This window comes from Protomyctophum parallelum (assembly GCF_964188405.1).
Source record: "Protomyctophum parallelum genome assembly, chromosome: 12".
NCBI lineage: Eukaryota > Metazoa > Chordata > Actinopteri > Myctophiformes > Myctophidae > Protomyctophum > Protomyctophum parallelum.
Genome location: NC_139712.1, coordinates 29,609,170 through 29,626,082, shown reverse-complemented (window position 1 = coordinate 29,626,082; position 16,913 = coordinate 29,609,170). Strand labels below are relative to the sequence as shown.

At 43.3% G+C, this 16,913-nt stretch overlaps 2 protein-coding genes across 5 annotated transcripts in view; both read left to right on the top strand.

Moving 5' to 3' along the window:
• The window catches only part of asap1b (ArfGAP with SH3 domain, ankyrin repeat and PH domain 1b), an 86,192-nt gene that overhangs the window by 8,938 nt on the left and 60,341 nt on the right, over nt 1-16,913 (top strand). The gene's annotated exons all lie outside the window — the stretch shown is intronic.
• The window catches only part of LOC310867949 (uncharacterized protein), a 241,974-nt gene that overhangs the window by 209,401 nt on the left and 15,660 nt on the right, over nt 1-16,913 (top strand). The window lies entirely within an intron of this gene.

The window sequence follows — 16,913 nt, the reverse complement described above, 5'->3', positions numbered from 1 at the left end:
ATTCAGTGAAACAAATAAAAACTTTGATGACAATTTCTTTTAAATAAATTCAGTGAAATGTATACAGGTCAGATAGTGAACAATACAACAAAACACACGGGACTAAACTAACCTAAAAAAATGAATAAAATAATAATAATAATGAACTAATGAGCTGGTATCTGTATATCAACTCTTATGCCAGCCTGCCAGGCTATATTTTTGAATGCTTCAGTTTTATACTCTTACTGTACTATACACCTGTGGTTTTGGAATTGTTTGTCTCTCACCCAACACAATCCCATATTAACTATGAAATTCTAGACACGTCGCCCACAAAAAACCTTAAAGGAATGTTGTAAAGTGCTGCTGAAGCCAAGGGAATCCAGGGCCTGTAACTGCTGGGCTCCCAGCCACATGGCCAGTGTTGCCAAGTCTGCTTATTATAAGCGAATTTGGTATTGTTTTCTTCTGTAAAGTCACTTGTAACTTGTAAGTATTAGTAGTTGCAGGTTGTGTTTTTTTGGGCATGTTTCTAAAGTGTAGTAGCTTACTGTATTTGGGCTTGCTTCCTAATTTAAACCAGTGGTTCTCAAACATTTTCATGCCAACAAGACCCACCAAATTAATATTTGTCCATGGACCTCCCCATCTGAAGCTTTTTTGTGCCAGGGGCCCCTGTGCCAGATTTGTCTTATTGAAAATAGCCGACGTGTATAGGTTTGAAGTGGTTTAAAGTGCTGCTCATGTTGTCTAATAGTCGCTTCTTTTGGGCTTGTTTTCATAGACCACCAGGTTTCTTATTTCTCTCGCAAAATCTGTCAACATGGCCACACGGCCTGGACTGGTCTGGAACAGAGCTCAGGGACTGTCTCTGCAATGAAGTCTCATTGCAGAGACTTCAGTTACAACTCTGTTTGGTTGGCTTATCAGCTGATCAATGATAAGAGAAAGATTAGCAAACGGTAGATCTACTTAGAATAATTTATTTTGACTTGATGTTTTTCTCTACTCGGATATATATTGATATTTGTTCTCTACTCGGATATATATTGATATATTTGCCAGATTGTCTCTTTCATAAGCCCCCTTTTTCACAATTGATGTCTGTCCAAGGGGAAGCTGCAAGCACAGTGGTTCTCTTTTCAGGCTTTGACCTCACAAAATAATCATATTTGAACTGGGGATCCCCCCCCACCCTGACGCACTTGGCATTGAAGGAGTTGAGGCATTACATTTAGTTTGACTCTGTGCCACAGATAAGTATTGTGAAAACGCCTAATGTCTTTATTATATTATTTGAAAATTGGCCAATGTTTGACCAGTTTTTATAGTATAGTTTGTTTTATTTTGATGCAGTCGCCTAATGGTTTGTTTGTTTGTTTTTTATTTGGTAAAAAGGTCTTAAAATCCTTAATTCCTTGTCACTTCACTGGGGACCCCCCCAGAATCATCTGGGGATAAGTGTGGTCTTTTCCTTCTTGTCCCGACCCACAGGTAAACACTGGGTCGTGGACAGATTTTTATGGGGCCATTTATTTTAGTTTTCCTACATTTTGTTTTAATTATTATTACTTCAAAACATTTTCAATATTTGAATGAATTAAAACCAAATTCAACGATTTCTTTCAGTAATTTTATCAAGAAATCAAAGAAATTAGAAAACAAATGTTTATGAAGTAGTGACTGAAAATAGCCGATGTACAACCTTGTCGATCTGCTATTTTCACTAGTTTGGGAGCAACGTCTAATTTCTCTTTTGGGTCTTGAGCTAAAAAGTTTGGGAACAACCACTGCACTAGTCGATGTGCATATAGTTACGTTTCCTTTGATACCATAAACCATACTGTTGCGGCTGTAGGCTGTTCAAAAGCCGTGAGCCGAGGAGCTAAGCATGAGAGTATTAAAGAGACACTTGTATGACGCGCACGCAAAGGAATCAGATCCAGTCCAAGCTGCCAGTTTGACAATTTATTCTTCTCCGTAGCACAGGTAAGATACAACAGTTCCCAGCTAACTATTATATACTACCGGGCCGGCATGGATGTTAAGATGCGTTGTTGCGGTCAACAGAAAATGTCGACTCCCAGCTCACCCCCTCTCCGTCCAAGTTCCTCAACTCTAGTGCCAGGTAAACGCTGTGTAGTTATTAGCGTGGCAGCGCCCAGCCCCAGTGATCACGCCCACCACCACTACCAGTGCAGTGCCCAATCTGTCCATTAACGTGACTCATACTCAAAACGCATATAGATCACATTATGGCTCCTACACATACCATGTATTAAGGGGCTTGTAAACCATAACATGTATTAATGGGCTTGTAAACCTGACTTTCATAATCTTTTATCTTGTTGGGTTTCGATTAGCTTACGTTGACTATTATTTGAGACTAGATTTGTGGTTTGTGGCTGTCTTGGTCAAACTGCTGACCTGATACGTCTTGCCTGCCTGTCAGTAATGAGAGAAGCAGAGATATCTTCACGTTAACACACTGACTGTGTGTCATTATTAGAACGGAGTGGGGTTTTTTCAGTCTACTCTGAGGTGGAGGTTTGTCCTGGAAATAGCCAACCTCTGTGCTCTCTTGGCGTGTCTATTTTCTCTCCGAAATGAAGCTCCTTCCTTCTGAAGACTAAGAGCTGGCCAACAGCGCTGTAACGGCACGGCACGCAGCATTTTTTGTTTGGTTTTGGGTTTTGAAGCCATGGTTACTAGTTTTTATTTGGTACGGTAATGGAAATGGTGCATGGCAATATATTGAGATATGAGACTAGATATTATATGTGGAAGTTTGGATGTCGTGTAATATCATGATATGGCACAAGTGTTGTATTTTCCTAGTTCCTAGGTATTTGGTATTTTATTTTGTCCATATCACACAGCTAGTATGAAATAGTATCTTCTTTCACTTGCTGCAACGTAGGTTTGTTTCCCTAATCCTACCTGAGGCTTGAAGAGATCACCAAACAGTTCAGTCATGGCTGAGCTGTGCCTCTTGACAGGAGGAGATGATTGAGATTCCACTTGGTGTCTCCTCTCCCTGGAGATACGTTGACCGCTGCAGAGCTGCCTCCTCATACCTCACTAACCTACAAAACAAAAGAACAAAACTTTACTGATAACTTACTTTAATTCTATTACGGGCACCGGCCTATACTCTGGGACGAGTTATTCCTGGGACACGCGCACTGTGTGCGTGCAGTCAGTCACTCAGTCACTCACTCACTCACTCACTCACTCACTCACTCACTCACTCACTCACATAGATAGGTGAATGTCAGGATAGACAGGAAACCAAGGTCAGAGAGAGAGAGAAATGCCAGATACTTTAAATGCATTACAATCAATAAATCCTTCTTGACTAGTTGAGATGATTTAAACCCTGGTCCTCTCCACTACGAGGACCATTATGAGCTGTGGCTGAGGAGCCAGCCACCTGACATCACGTTCTTTAAAAAGGCTGTACATCTCAGGAGAAAAAAAAATTGTTTCAACCTTTCAGCTTCCAGGCCATCTCTACTTGATCAATGTGAGTCATAGCAAAACAGATCATGCAAAAAAAATAGAACAAAGAAAAAAATATATTATGCTTGAGAAGAAATTAAGAATGTATTCATTAGAAATGCAATCAAGTAAGGGAAATCTCAAGAGGACGTTTAATGTTTAGACAAGTTGAGCAAGATTAAAGGAATCACAGACAGATTTAAAGCTGTCTCATGCTGAGGATAACCATGAGTCACAATTAAGATCCTCAATGAGCTAACAGCTAAGACACTCTCTAGAATGAAGCTCAGATAAATGTTGGACTAAAGAAGATAAGGCTTCATTACAGGCCGGGTGCTCTATATCGTCGCTGTCGTGCACAAACCTCTTATGTCCATATTCTAACCTTTCGTGTCCCCCCCCCCCCCGTAGAAATGTACGTTCTTGTTACCGTTTTGGACATATGAGGCTTCCACCCGACAGAGAAGATATATAATATCTAATGATGGTGCGGGCGGCATGGCTCTCTGCCTGAAGCGCATGTGAGCATATCGGTTACAAATTTGAGTCGTTCTGTTTTGAGCCGGGTGTCCTCGCAACGCAGGAAGCTGGCTCAGTCCATCACATGGTTCTGACCACACTCTGCATGGCCGAGCCAGCTCTACCTCTCCTTTCCAACAGCAGATGTAGCTTCAATGCTTCTGAGTGATGCTTAACACCCCCCTAGGTATGTGAGGATAGAGCTGGGGATTTAGTCGAGTCAAGTCAAATCATGTAAAAATGAAAGCACAAAAGTAATCTAAAACTACCCCTGTTGATCAAAGTGCTGTACAGACCAGCATGTATAGCTAAAATAACTCTACAAGAACCACCACCCCGCAGACATGAACAATAAGAAGCACAGTTTAAAGCCACAAATAAACTATCAACAATACAAAGTTACAAAGCTATGTAGCAGTGAGTGTGAGTGAGTCTTGAGCCTTGACATTCCATGGAGGGGGCAGATCTGCCAGAGAGGGTAATATTGTTCTACGTGTATATCTACGCTTTGTGATAACAAAGCTAAGGCACAGTCACCCCAGAACTTATGTTTGGAGCGCGGACAGCTTGGAGCCACAAGTCAGCCAACCATGAGGGACTTGGAGGTAGAAGCAGGGGTTAAATGGGAGTGGGCCAGCTTTAGAAACGAGAATCTTTCAATTGTATTCATTCTGAACTACCGTATAACTGGCAGCCAGTGGAGAGACTCTGGGATAAATGGGGGTGATATGGTGCCGATGACCTGTCAGGAGTCTGTCAGTTTAAACCATATCTACCTCTGCATTGCTATCAGTTGAAACCTTACCCATCCATCAGGAGCGTAGTGAAAGTCTGCTTTATGAAAACAGACTTCTGGACAGACATAATAAAGCAGTAGAGGTGGACATCATTAGGGTGGCAGTGGCTCCAGGAGGTAGAATGGGAATGTTCCCAGTTCGATCGTGGGCTCCCCCAGAGTTGGTGTCGAAGTGCCCTTGGGCAAAACACTGAACCCCTTAACACTTACAGCACGTAGGACGCCTGAGAACGTCATAGGATAGAGTAGAGTAGAGTTCTAAGGACGTGTGAGGACGTCCTAGCGACATCCCAGCGATGCGGGGCGAGATATTAATATTCAGAATTTTTCCTATTTATTTTTTTGGCATTTCGCTTTTCGCTTGCCGTATGCTAACGCTCAGTGCAACTATTAGCTTATTATTGACTCCCACGTTAGCGAGACGGAAAGAATGACTCGTAGCTCCTAATCCAGGGCGCTCTCCGTGGTGATGAATAGAGCGATATGCTGGCGCTTATTTTCTGCTCCTCATCCGTCTCTCCCGCAAAATATGAACGCTTTTTGGAGCGTAAAACAATATATTAAGATGATCGGGGATGTTGAGGTCACTTTGTAAAGTCAACTTTTTTAGGAAAGTGTTTCCGGTTCATGGCTTTCAAAGTAAAAGCGATCAGACACCTCCGGTATTCTATAGCCTATATTTTGAAGGCAGTCGGCGTACTCAATGTGTTAATTGCGAGCAGGTTGGTACCTTGCATGGTTACCTCCACCGTTGGTGTGTGAATGAATGGGTATGTAATGTGCCTTGGATAAAGGCACCATATAAATGCATTATAAGTTGTTCCGTCGTAACCAAGGCCCCCTAATACTGGCCTTACAAAGCCTCCCTAAAAACCCACATTTTCTGTTTGTAAAGCGACCTTGGGTATTAAAAGAGGAGCGCTCTTATCATCATACATCATCATACATCACATTCCGTGCTCAGCCAGTCAAATCATCACAAATGTCATTCCGGCCAGTCACTTTTGGCGTCTTCACTTCTCTGCCCTCACTTTCATCTTTTATCTTTTATCTTATCGTATCTATAAAAGTAAATGAGTCAAAAAACATATTTTTGCCCAAAAATAATTTTAGGCATGAGAGAAGTGGGGAGAGCTCTTAACAACATACATCACATTCCGTGCTCAGCCAATCAAATCATCACAAATGTGGTACACACAAAGCTGGGCATAGGAGGCCCCAGCCGCCCCTGAAAAAAATAAATCATTCATGTGGTTATTCTGATGCACCTCCTCAAAGTGGGGACGACATAAATCCTCTTTTCTGGGCGGTCCCTGGCACAAACCAAAACAATTTGGGGGTCCTTGACATGAAAAGGTTTGAGAACTACCGTCCTAAACCAATGCACCACCAGCAGCAGTATAGTGTGTTCAGTGCAGCATGTGAGAGACTGTCTGACCTCAGCAGCAGAGCTGCTTTTGGAAACGTTTTACATCCTGCCATTTTCCCCCCTGTTCTGTTCCACTTGGAAAGCTGCGGCCTCGTCTCCCCGGCTGCAGCCCCAGAGAGAGAGAGAGAGACAGAGAGAGAGAGGGGGGGGGGAGGGAGAGGGAGAGAGAGAGAGAGAGAGAGAGACACAGAGAGAGAGAGGGGGGGGAGGGAGAGAGAGAGAGAGAGAGAGGGATGTCCACTTGTTTCCTGCCAGTGAAAAAAAAAGCGTTCCCCGCCCTTCCTGCATGAAGCAAGCATGCCACATGGACTCACAAAATGCTTCATGACAGACGAGCTGAAGCTGCCTGTCTTTTTCTTGATTCATGTTGCATGGAACAGAGTTTAGATTGAAATCTGACCTATAGTGAAAACAGATAAAATATCTCATGGATTGAAGTTCTCAGTCGCCCCACCACTGATTTCAGTCATTCTGTATTCCATAGAAGCCAGCATTGTTTTCTATGGAAGCACGTTGCACAGTGAAACATTATCGGTTGATTATATTTGCCACAATAATCGTGACATGTGATTTTTTTAATATCGTCCCATCCCTAGTTGGGACAGTTAGGTTTTATTCCCCGGCCCGGCTTTGTGTTGAGGACGGTGTCCATGAGCAACACATTAACCATTTAGGCCTGACATCGAAACTTAAAAAATGTCTTCTAAATCATGACAGTTTTCTGAAATACCCATGTTTCTATATCAGTGGTGCTCAATATTTCATGTCAAGGACCCTAAGAATTGTATTTTAGCCGCTGACCCCCATCTGAAAATATGTTGTTCCAGGGACCCCCCCATGAGCAAAGATTTGAGTTCAAAACGTTCGCTCTATATTCAAAGATTTGCACTACATTTTCACGATTTTTCAAAAATAGCAGACCTACAAGCTCGTATTCTTCTGCTATTTTTCAATAGCTTAAGTATTACATAATGCTTACACCAAAAGGGGTTTCCACCCAAAATGGGTTAAATGCTCCCCCTGAGCATTCAATATGACCACCTGTGCAGTCAGTCATCAGCTGGGGTAAAGTTGAAATGGAATTTCCCATGCCGGATTATCGAGGTCAGCAATTACTCTGCTGGTCTCATTTAAAGGACAACTTCACCTATTTTCAACCCATCTTCAACATTGGTCTTCACTAATGCTTGTGGTAAAACTGTACCATTTCTTTCCTACTGTGTCTCATAGGAGGGCTGTGGGCAGCTCAGAAGAACCCCCGTCCTCCAGTGACATCATCCACGGGGAATCCAAGCTAATAGAAACCGCAGGCTTTCTATTCCTAAAGAATTGCAATGCGAAAATGAAAACCATCGTTCTCACGATAATACAAATCTAAATGTATATATTTTTTAAATTGTTAAAAAAAGATTGATGATGTCACTGGTAGGTGGTTTTCTGAACTGTCCGTCCGCACCCCTCCTCTGAGATACAGAGAAAACTTGTAGGCAGAAATTATACCATTTTTATCATGACCATTAGTGAGGACTAATATACGAAGAATCAATATAAGAAAATTGGTGAAGTCTAACAGAACATTCAGTTTAACGGAACATTCAGTTTTCTGTGGAAAGAAATCCTGGAGGCTGTAGACGTAGAATTCTAGATGATCAAAGTGTAGTTTTCTCAAGGTTATCCCAACTAGGCCACATGGACTGTTTTGAGCGCTCCCTATGAAGGCTTTATGAACTGATGAACTGTTCCAGTTTAAAAGGCCGTTCCTTGACACACGCACACTTTCACTTCTGTCATTTATTTTATCCATGGTGTCATTATTGAGGGCCTGTTGTTCGGGCAGCTATGAGGCCCTCACACCTACGTTGCACCGCCGATTAGCCCATATATGGAGATCTGTGTATCTCCTTGTCCCTTTTATGCCCATATGGAGCTGACTGAGTTGTTTGTGCCTGATGCCATGATGCTCACATTGAGGTTAGACAACGCACTCCATATTTGGGGCGCAGCTGCATTGGGAACTCCTTATTATGGTTATGGCGGAGACATGGTGACTTCATCAAATGATTGTCTTAGGAATGCGACACAAACTAAAACCATGAATTCCATGAATTCAAGGCTCCATGGTGTGGGTAGAATTCGGTAGAATTGTTTTGAGGGGCCTCCTATGCCCATCTTTGTCTGTTTCAGTGCACCCCATAGCGATGATTTGATTGGCTGAGCACCCCATAGCGATGATTTTATTGGCTGAGCACCCCATACTGCCCATAGCGATGATTTGATTGGCTGAGCAATTTATTTATTGAAGATAAAAAGTGAGGACAGAAAAGTGAGGATTCCACAAGTGATTAGTCTTGAGGATTAGCCTTGAGGACTCGAGGATAAAAGGACTTGAGGATAAAAGGACTTGAGGATACACAGGTGTGATTTTTCATTTTTGGTGGTGAACTATCCTTTAAAGCCAATTTAAAAGGTGATTTTTTATTTTTTTCTACCGTAGTTTTTAAATTTAAGTTTAGTTTAGTTTACTCTAAAACATGATCATCAGGTATTATTATTATTATTATTATATAAGGAGGAAGGAAGATTTATTTTTTTAAAGTGTGCAGTATTTGTTGAAATGTTGTGGTGAACACGCCCACCAATTCATAAGTATGCCTGGTTGCCTGGTGGGTGGTGATGGGCGGTGATCCGCCTGAACTGAAGCCTCACTCACAGCTGTTGTTGTATGATAAAGGGGGAGGGGTTAGGGAAGGGGATGATATTGTGATGATATGTACATCATTGCACATAACAACCACACCAAGGGGTCTAATGAAGTACTGTCACCTCATAAACACATGAAAAACCGAAGAAACCCTCCAGATTTTACTCACTTGTGCAGTGTTTTCTGATTTCTGATAAAGGTAATAAATGAATGTTGCCCAATCAGAAAGCTGTTTTGCAATTTTAAACATTGCTTATAGCTACATACTGTATGACTGCTAGTATGCGGTGGTGAATTGTCATTGTAATCCACTTCCCTAAGTTCCCTTGCAGCCTATACTTGTGTAAGGTCAGGTATAGCCCAGACATAAATGAAAACAAAGACAATGTTCAGAGACAAGTAAGGCTGAACAAAGACACGACTTCCATGAGAACTTGGAACAATCGGGTCAACCTCTTGCATACCAAAGCAAAGTGGGTAGAAAATGCCATGGCACAAGACCACATCTGTCCCACCCCCACATTTGGGCTCTCGACACACAAGAGTGATGATCCAATCCTTCCTTTACTTTGCTTGATCGTTTTAGACATTTTGCCGGAAACAATTATCAAATTACAACATTTGTGGGATTACACACGCACGCACGCACACACTCGCCAAACTATCCAATCTACAAGCTCTCAATGCATCTGTGACGCATTGAGATTGAGGGTGTCTGTGACTCATTGAGGGCTTGTAGATCAGCTGTTTGGAAGCATATAGCTTCATAAAAGCTAATGTTAAAGCCTCAATCCTTGATTTCTTCACCTTGTTGGCAGTATGTAGGAGTCACGTTACGTATGTAGGATTTAATTTAATCCATGCACATTGCCCGCACGCACGCACACGTCGCACACGTGCACGCAAACACACACAGTTTCAGCATCTGCCTGGGCCGTTACCATGCCTTTTACTTTCAGAGTGGTAACAGTAGAAAGTCAAACTGCCACAGTGGCATACCGAAGGCAAAGCTGAGTATAGGTCTCTACTGCTGACGAACACAGAGGTGAGGTGACCGCCTGGCTGGCTGGATGGTTAGTCAGAGCAACTTCCCACGTTCAGTTCTTCTGTTCTGTTCTGTGTGGAGTGAAGAATGTGGAACCGACGTGAGAGACAGCCACATCTCATCTCCATGGTAACGGCTCGACCCTGCCAGTGTGATTATTCCGAGCTTCGGTGCAGAGAGGGAGAGGGAGAGAGGGGATGGAGGTGAAAATGACAGCAAGGGTGTGATAAAGGAAACGAGAACCAAGATGAACACTTCATGCCACAGGCTGTGTCTATGTGTGTGTGTGCGGGAGGGGGGGGTCTTTGTTGGTGGAAACCGCCGTGTGTCATTAGAGAGCAGTGTTGCCATGTCTGCTTATTATAAGTGGACGTTGGGCTTCTTTTTCTAGTGAAGTTGCTTGTGAATATTGATGGTTTTCAGGCTTATTTCAAACATTTTCCATCAAGGACAGCCCAAATTAGTTTTTTTTTGTGCCAGGGTCCCCCCATACCAGATTTCCAACACCATCCCCCCACCACACCATCTTTTTCTCATAACGCATTGCGCGATGCCTTGTGAGCTTGTAGATCGGCTACTTTCTAATTCCCGGCGCATAATTGGCTTTTGTTGCCTATGGTCGCTTCTTTTCGGGCTCATCTTCATAGACCTGCGGTCGCTTATACTTCTCTATCGCAAAATCTGGCAACACGGTTGGAGACACCAGGGCAGGACGCTGGACAGACCTGGACAGACACTTCCTCCCATGGAGGAAACAGCAGGGCTGCTGGGGGAGGATGCATGTTGCCCTCAGGGCAGGAAGGAAGCATGGAGCTGAGATAGCCTCCAGTGTCCAGTCAGTCACTTTGACCACTGGTGGCATTCCCCCTCAGTCACCTCCCTCTGGGGCCCGTCACCTTCCGGGACTGGAGAGAGACTGTGTGTGTGTGTGTGTGTGTGTTTGTGCGCGCGTGTCAGTGTTAAAACTATGACGAGAAATGTTTGTCGACTACCCTTTTTCACTGACAAACTAAATAAAAAATCAGACCCGTCTCAAGTGAGTGGTGCTGTGCTGTACTGTACAAGCCCTCCTCCCTGACCGGCTTTGTGTGTCTGTGTGTTAGGCTATGCAACAGGGACACATGTGAACTATAACACTATTTTCGTGCTCTGACTGACAGACCCAGGGACACAGGGACAGACCCAGGCACACACACAGTGGTTGCACCACTCAAAAAAACTAACTTAACTGTACCAGGTTATGCATGCTTCCTCTAGTGTTGTGGCTGTGGGTGTTAGTAGAACAGTAGTAGTAGTAGTAGTAGTATGAGGGTATTTTGAGAGACATCCACAAAGCCATGCAGACAAGCTGTGCTGTGTGTCTGTCCCTGGATGTTGATGGTTCATGGGACAATTAGCATCATGTTTCCACGTTTGCCTCAGATTTCAAATGTCTTTAAAGGTAGCAGCTCTGCTCATTTGTGCAGTAGGTCTATATCAGAGGTCCCCTTGTTACAGGAAAATACAATGGTTTGTTGTAGTCTTTATTGTATTCCATTGGCAATATCCTTTTCACAAATCTTGCTGCTGTGTTAGCACATTGTAATATTTCTCCAGTAGTATATGGGAGTTATTTTGTTGGTCATGTTTATGCTGAGCCACTGAGACTGGCAAAACATCCGTCCTACGTACACTTCTTCTTCCTTGCCCTTGACCTTCTGGCCTGCCACAACGTCCATTCCGAGACCATTCGTCGAGCTTAAACTTTCAAATCATTCTGACACTGACACGTTGAGTTTCGTGGCAGGAATGACCCCATGGAGGTAAATATTTCTCAAGGCGACCGCAGCACAGGGCTGTGAGATGAATGATATCCTGGCATTGACGGTACAGTCGGTTGGGGTGCTTTTTATAGACGTTGCAAAATAAAACATCCTGATGCATCACTTCTTGTTTTGGTCGAGAGTTTAGCAACCACCGCTCCCGCTTAGTCACTGTCCCTGCACTGACTGGTCCCAGTGGGGCAGTGTGCCATGTCTGTTTATTATATGCGGCTTTGGGCTTGTTTTTCCTGTAAAGTTACTTGTAATTGGTAGACTTTGCACGTTTGTGAAGTGTATTATTTGGGGTTGTCTGAGTCTCTAATGTTTAACTAAAAATATTTTGTGCCAGGGACCCCCGTACCAGATATGTGCTGTAAAAATATTTCCAAAAATATTCAATATGTTTGCACCACCCCAAGATTCTTTTGAAAATAGCCGATCTGCAAGCTCACAACACGTAGGAACTCGCATCCCCAGCTTGTAGATCGCCTATTTTCAAATATCCGGCGATGCATAAAGGTTTCAAGTGCTCATGTGGCTTATTGTCACTTCTTTTGGGCTGGTTTTCATAGACCTGGTTGAATTTCTCTTGCAAAAAAAATCTGGCAACACTGGCAGTGGGGTTGCATTTGGAGCTTGCCATTGGCTCTGTTGGCAGCTTGGAACAAAGCATTGACTATATTGAGCAGTTTGCAGGCCTCCATGGAACAGAGTTTCGATGCATTCTCGCCCGTTGCCACGGGTGTTGTCGAGAACGTGCCAAGATAGCAGAGTTGAGCTTTGCATTGATTTTTTTTTCTTTCCTCTTTTGGCCCTGAAAAAAACAAAACACAAAAAAACAGCATGCCCACCACACTCACAATAGGACGTCTCTCGGGGTCACATGAGTGCAACGATGCTTACCATGGATGAATACCAATGTTTTTTTTGTTTGTTTTTTCACAGATGTATGCACCCGACGTGCATACAGTATGCATAGTACACACGACACAGTGACATACTGACTAACATTGTTTATATAATAATGGATATACAGTAGGCCTATTTGACTGGCAGTGTGACTGAATTCTTGTTGTCCTAGTCTAATCTTCTTTGTCTTGTCCTATATGTTATTCTCTTGTCTCTTTCTTTGGACTGCGCTCCGAGCCAGTGTAATAACTGGATGAGGGGTGCACTCAGTGTTGCCAGATGTTCGATAATTATCGTATTTGTAGGCTATTTTGTACCCTCTGAGTCTGTACGGTCCCAAAATGATCAAATGTACGATAATCTCGCCATATCACAAACTGTGTGAATTTACTAAATTCCCTGGCTGCTCATTCGGGATCCGGTTTGGTTTGGCTCAGGTTTTTCATCAGGAAATCTGACCCTAGATCTGTACTTGGAGGCATTAAAAACACTGGTCTCGTCTTTCCAGTCCAGTTTCAGCCTTTTATTTGTGATGTGTTTTTGTCTCATAGGAGTGTCAAACAAGGTTGTTTCTACCGTGGTTGTTTAAATTGTTTTCCAAGGTTGTTTTCTCTACTATATATGATAGATTTTTGTGAAATTAATTACATATTTACACTGTTGTAATTTCTCCTTTTTTTTGCCTTCAACATTTCCTATCTGGCAACACTGCGCACTACAAATCCCCTACCTACGAACCGGCATACATGGCTAAAATATGAACAATGTCGATATTAAAAGGCAACAACCCTGATGTGTTCATCATCATCTTTCTATAAGCTGAATTTTTAATTAAGAGCACAGACGCAGGGAGGATTATGGGTGACCTTAACCGTGGCAGTACCAGCTGTTCTAGACGTTGGCACCATAAGGGAGGGAATCTGTCTCTCTGCACTGCTCTTTGGCTTTGTTCTCTTCACCCCTAATCAGCATATGATGGAACAAGACGTAACAACCTTCTGAATAATAATCACTACATGGATGCCTGGATCATATCATATATCATATCGTCTACAGTGCCTTACTGTGTGCAATACATGAACATAATTTATGCCCAACATAGGGCCCAGGTGTTTCGAAGAACAACATTTTGTTTTTTCTGGTGGGAGTATTGGTTCTGAAAGTGGGGTCCCTGTCAAAGGTAGTTAATAGCGTCACAATCATCTTAACCACTTCAACCATATTTTACATTTCATTACATTGAAGATATAATAGCTATGAGCTTGAAAACATTTTAACTCAAATCTTTGCTTCTGGAGGCCCCAGTCAAAACATATTTTTGAGATGAGGTGGTGGGGGGGTCCGTAGCCAAATGCATATAAATTCTGGCCCAATCAAAGGCCCCGGTCAGGTCCAGGCCGGACATGGCCCCCAGGGCAGGGCACCACGGTGGAGATAATTGGGGGAAGAACAGCCACGTACTGTAAAAGTGTCCAGTCGAGGCCAAGAAGGACGACTTTAATTACCCTGTGGAATTTAATTAGCCTGGCGTTTTGTGCATGGCTCCACAGTCCACACTCTGCAGGCCAGTGGACCTTGTAGTGGTTTGTTGCTTTGTGTTTGCCGTCTTTGTAACTGAACATGTGTTTTTCATGTGTTTTTTTTTAAACGACCTTAAACCTGGTATCAGTATTTTGTGTCGTATTTATTGTTTTCTTTTACACATACTGTACCGTACACTTTAAAAAATACCAAAGTCGCAGATCGACAAGCTCCACAACACGTTGCGATGGGTTCATGATGTGAAGTCATCAGTGAAATCCTCTTAGCGCAGCACTTTAACGACACAATCATAACAAACTTCTAAAAGCTCTTTAGTCAGCGCGTAACGTATATCGTGATGAAGGAAACGCTGTGTGATTGTGGGCACTGTGACATTGGTCCGGGGTGGTGGTGGTGCCACACAGAGAGAGCATGCACCCTAGTACCCTCTCTGCTCTGTGACAGTGATATTATCTCCATGCGGGCATTATTTGCACTGTGCGTTTGCTGACACAAAAGTCCCGCTGCAGCAACAAAAGCGTGACATCAGCATTGTTCTAATTGTTCCTCTCTGTGCTCTCGGGCGGACCAGGAGGTCCTGTACATGCACGCCACTAAAGTAAACACAGCCAACTCCTCTCCGGTGTTCATGTTCGGGCGACTGAAACTACAACGAAAAATGTTCGCCGACTACCTTTTTTCACTGACGAAAGCTAAAGTGTGTATGAGCGCACCATGTTCTGTTATCACCAGTAGGCCTACAGTACAGATGAGTGGCACAGATTCTGTATGTGAGCAGTGCTCATATCACCGTTTTGATATTAATGCAAACAATACAAAAAGAACGCCACACAAAGCTAAGCTCGCAGTGAGTGGGCCAAACAGTATGGTTAAAGAACAGCAGTTTGAGGTTTGTTGCATACACTAGTCTTAATAAAGATTGTATTATGTAATTCACTCTAAATATGTATTGTGAGAACTACCATGTGCCATTGGAAATTGAGGAGGAAATTGACAAAGAATTATACATTATACTATATTGTTTTTATGGTTGTTTATATTTATTCTGAATAGATAGTCTATGGGAATTCAGACTATCTCAGTTCTTATTTGACACAATGTATTGAAAACATCTATGGGAATTCAGAATGGGGAAAAAATCACACCCGTGTGAAGTGAGCGGTGCAACTCCATGTGAGGGTCCCGGGGGGGGGGGGAGCTCCAGACCAACAGGAACGCACTCAGGGGGCCGGGCCGATTCTGGCGAGCCGCTCCGCGTCCGAAACGGTTGAGAAATGACAGAGTTACCGTGTGGGGGTCCCTCTACTGTACTGTACAATACTGTCACTGTACTGTACTGGCACCATATATACAGTTAATTTGTGCGTGTGTGTTTGTGTGTGTGTTAGGTTGCGCACAGGTGGTGAAAAACAACCATGCTGTTTTCGTGCTCAGACGCACCCACCCAGCCACCCACCCAGGCACACACATAGCTCCGTAAGGGAGTGGTTGCACCACTCAAAAACCGCAACCCAGATAGGATGTGTAAATGACGTCAGTTCTGTGCCATTTAGTCTCTGACAACTATTGCCTCATGGATTGATCCAGCACAGCTGTATAGTGCCCTCTGATGCACACGTAAGCTTTTGATGTACTAGTAGCGTGCCACACGCCTGCTGCTTAGCCTACATTTAACAAGGATTTGAGTCGGATAATTACAAAATCACACCACATGGGGCGAGTGTGACTTTTTTTCTTTTTTACTACAGCATTCAAATGTGGCACTTAATTAAACAGTGATGCCCGTGATAAACCTATCCACTGCATATTTCATGTGGGTTCCGTTAGATAACACCAAGGACTTCACGGCAGCAGCAGTGTTGCAATATTCATGCCATATCCAAGTCAAATGCTGCATTGCGAAGCAATCTGCGGATCATCAGGTCCCAAACAATTTAGTGCCGTACTGTAAGTGAGTGTGGCCAGTTCTCTGTGGGCTTTCAGCTGCACCATTAACCACTTAGCCAACGAGCCAGCTTTAACCACTAAATTCGAAATGATTTTTAAAAACGGCTGATCTGACTGCAAGGCAAGCTCACTCGTAAAAACCTTTTCAATTTCTCGTAACGGCATGTCCAACATTGAGATTGCTGGGGGATAGAGTGGTCAAAGAGGACATTGTGTGCACATCTTGTACCTGTATTTTGGCCAGGTCAGGTGCAGGACATCACGGGAGGAATCAGAAAACAGGACAAAACATCAGGCCAATGTCATACTGATACTGCCTGATTGAAACATTGCAGTATTACCCATTTTGGGCGGGAACCCCTTTTGGTGTTGGCATTATGTTATGCTTTAGCTATTGAAAAATAGCAGATCTACAAGCTCATAGTGCGCCACCGAGTGGCAGTGTGGCACGCTACGAGCTTGTAGGTCTGCTATTTTTTCAGAAACATAGCTTTTTCAGAAAACTGTCAGGATGTAGAAGACATTTTTAGAATCTGATCTCAGGTCAAAATGGGTTAATTCAATTGTTTGTGAGCTGTAAACCCGGTGTGTGGATGTTTTAACATTTCCTTCTAGAACCTAGAGGCTAGTATTCGTCTGTCACATCTTCGTCGTCCTTTTGCTCCAAAATCACTGCTAACCTTTTTGTCCTCTCTTCCCCCTCTTCCATCTCCTCCTCCACTTTCTTCCTCCTCCATCTC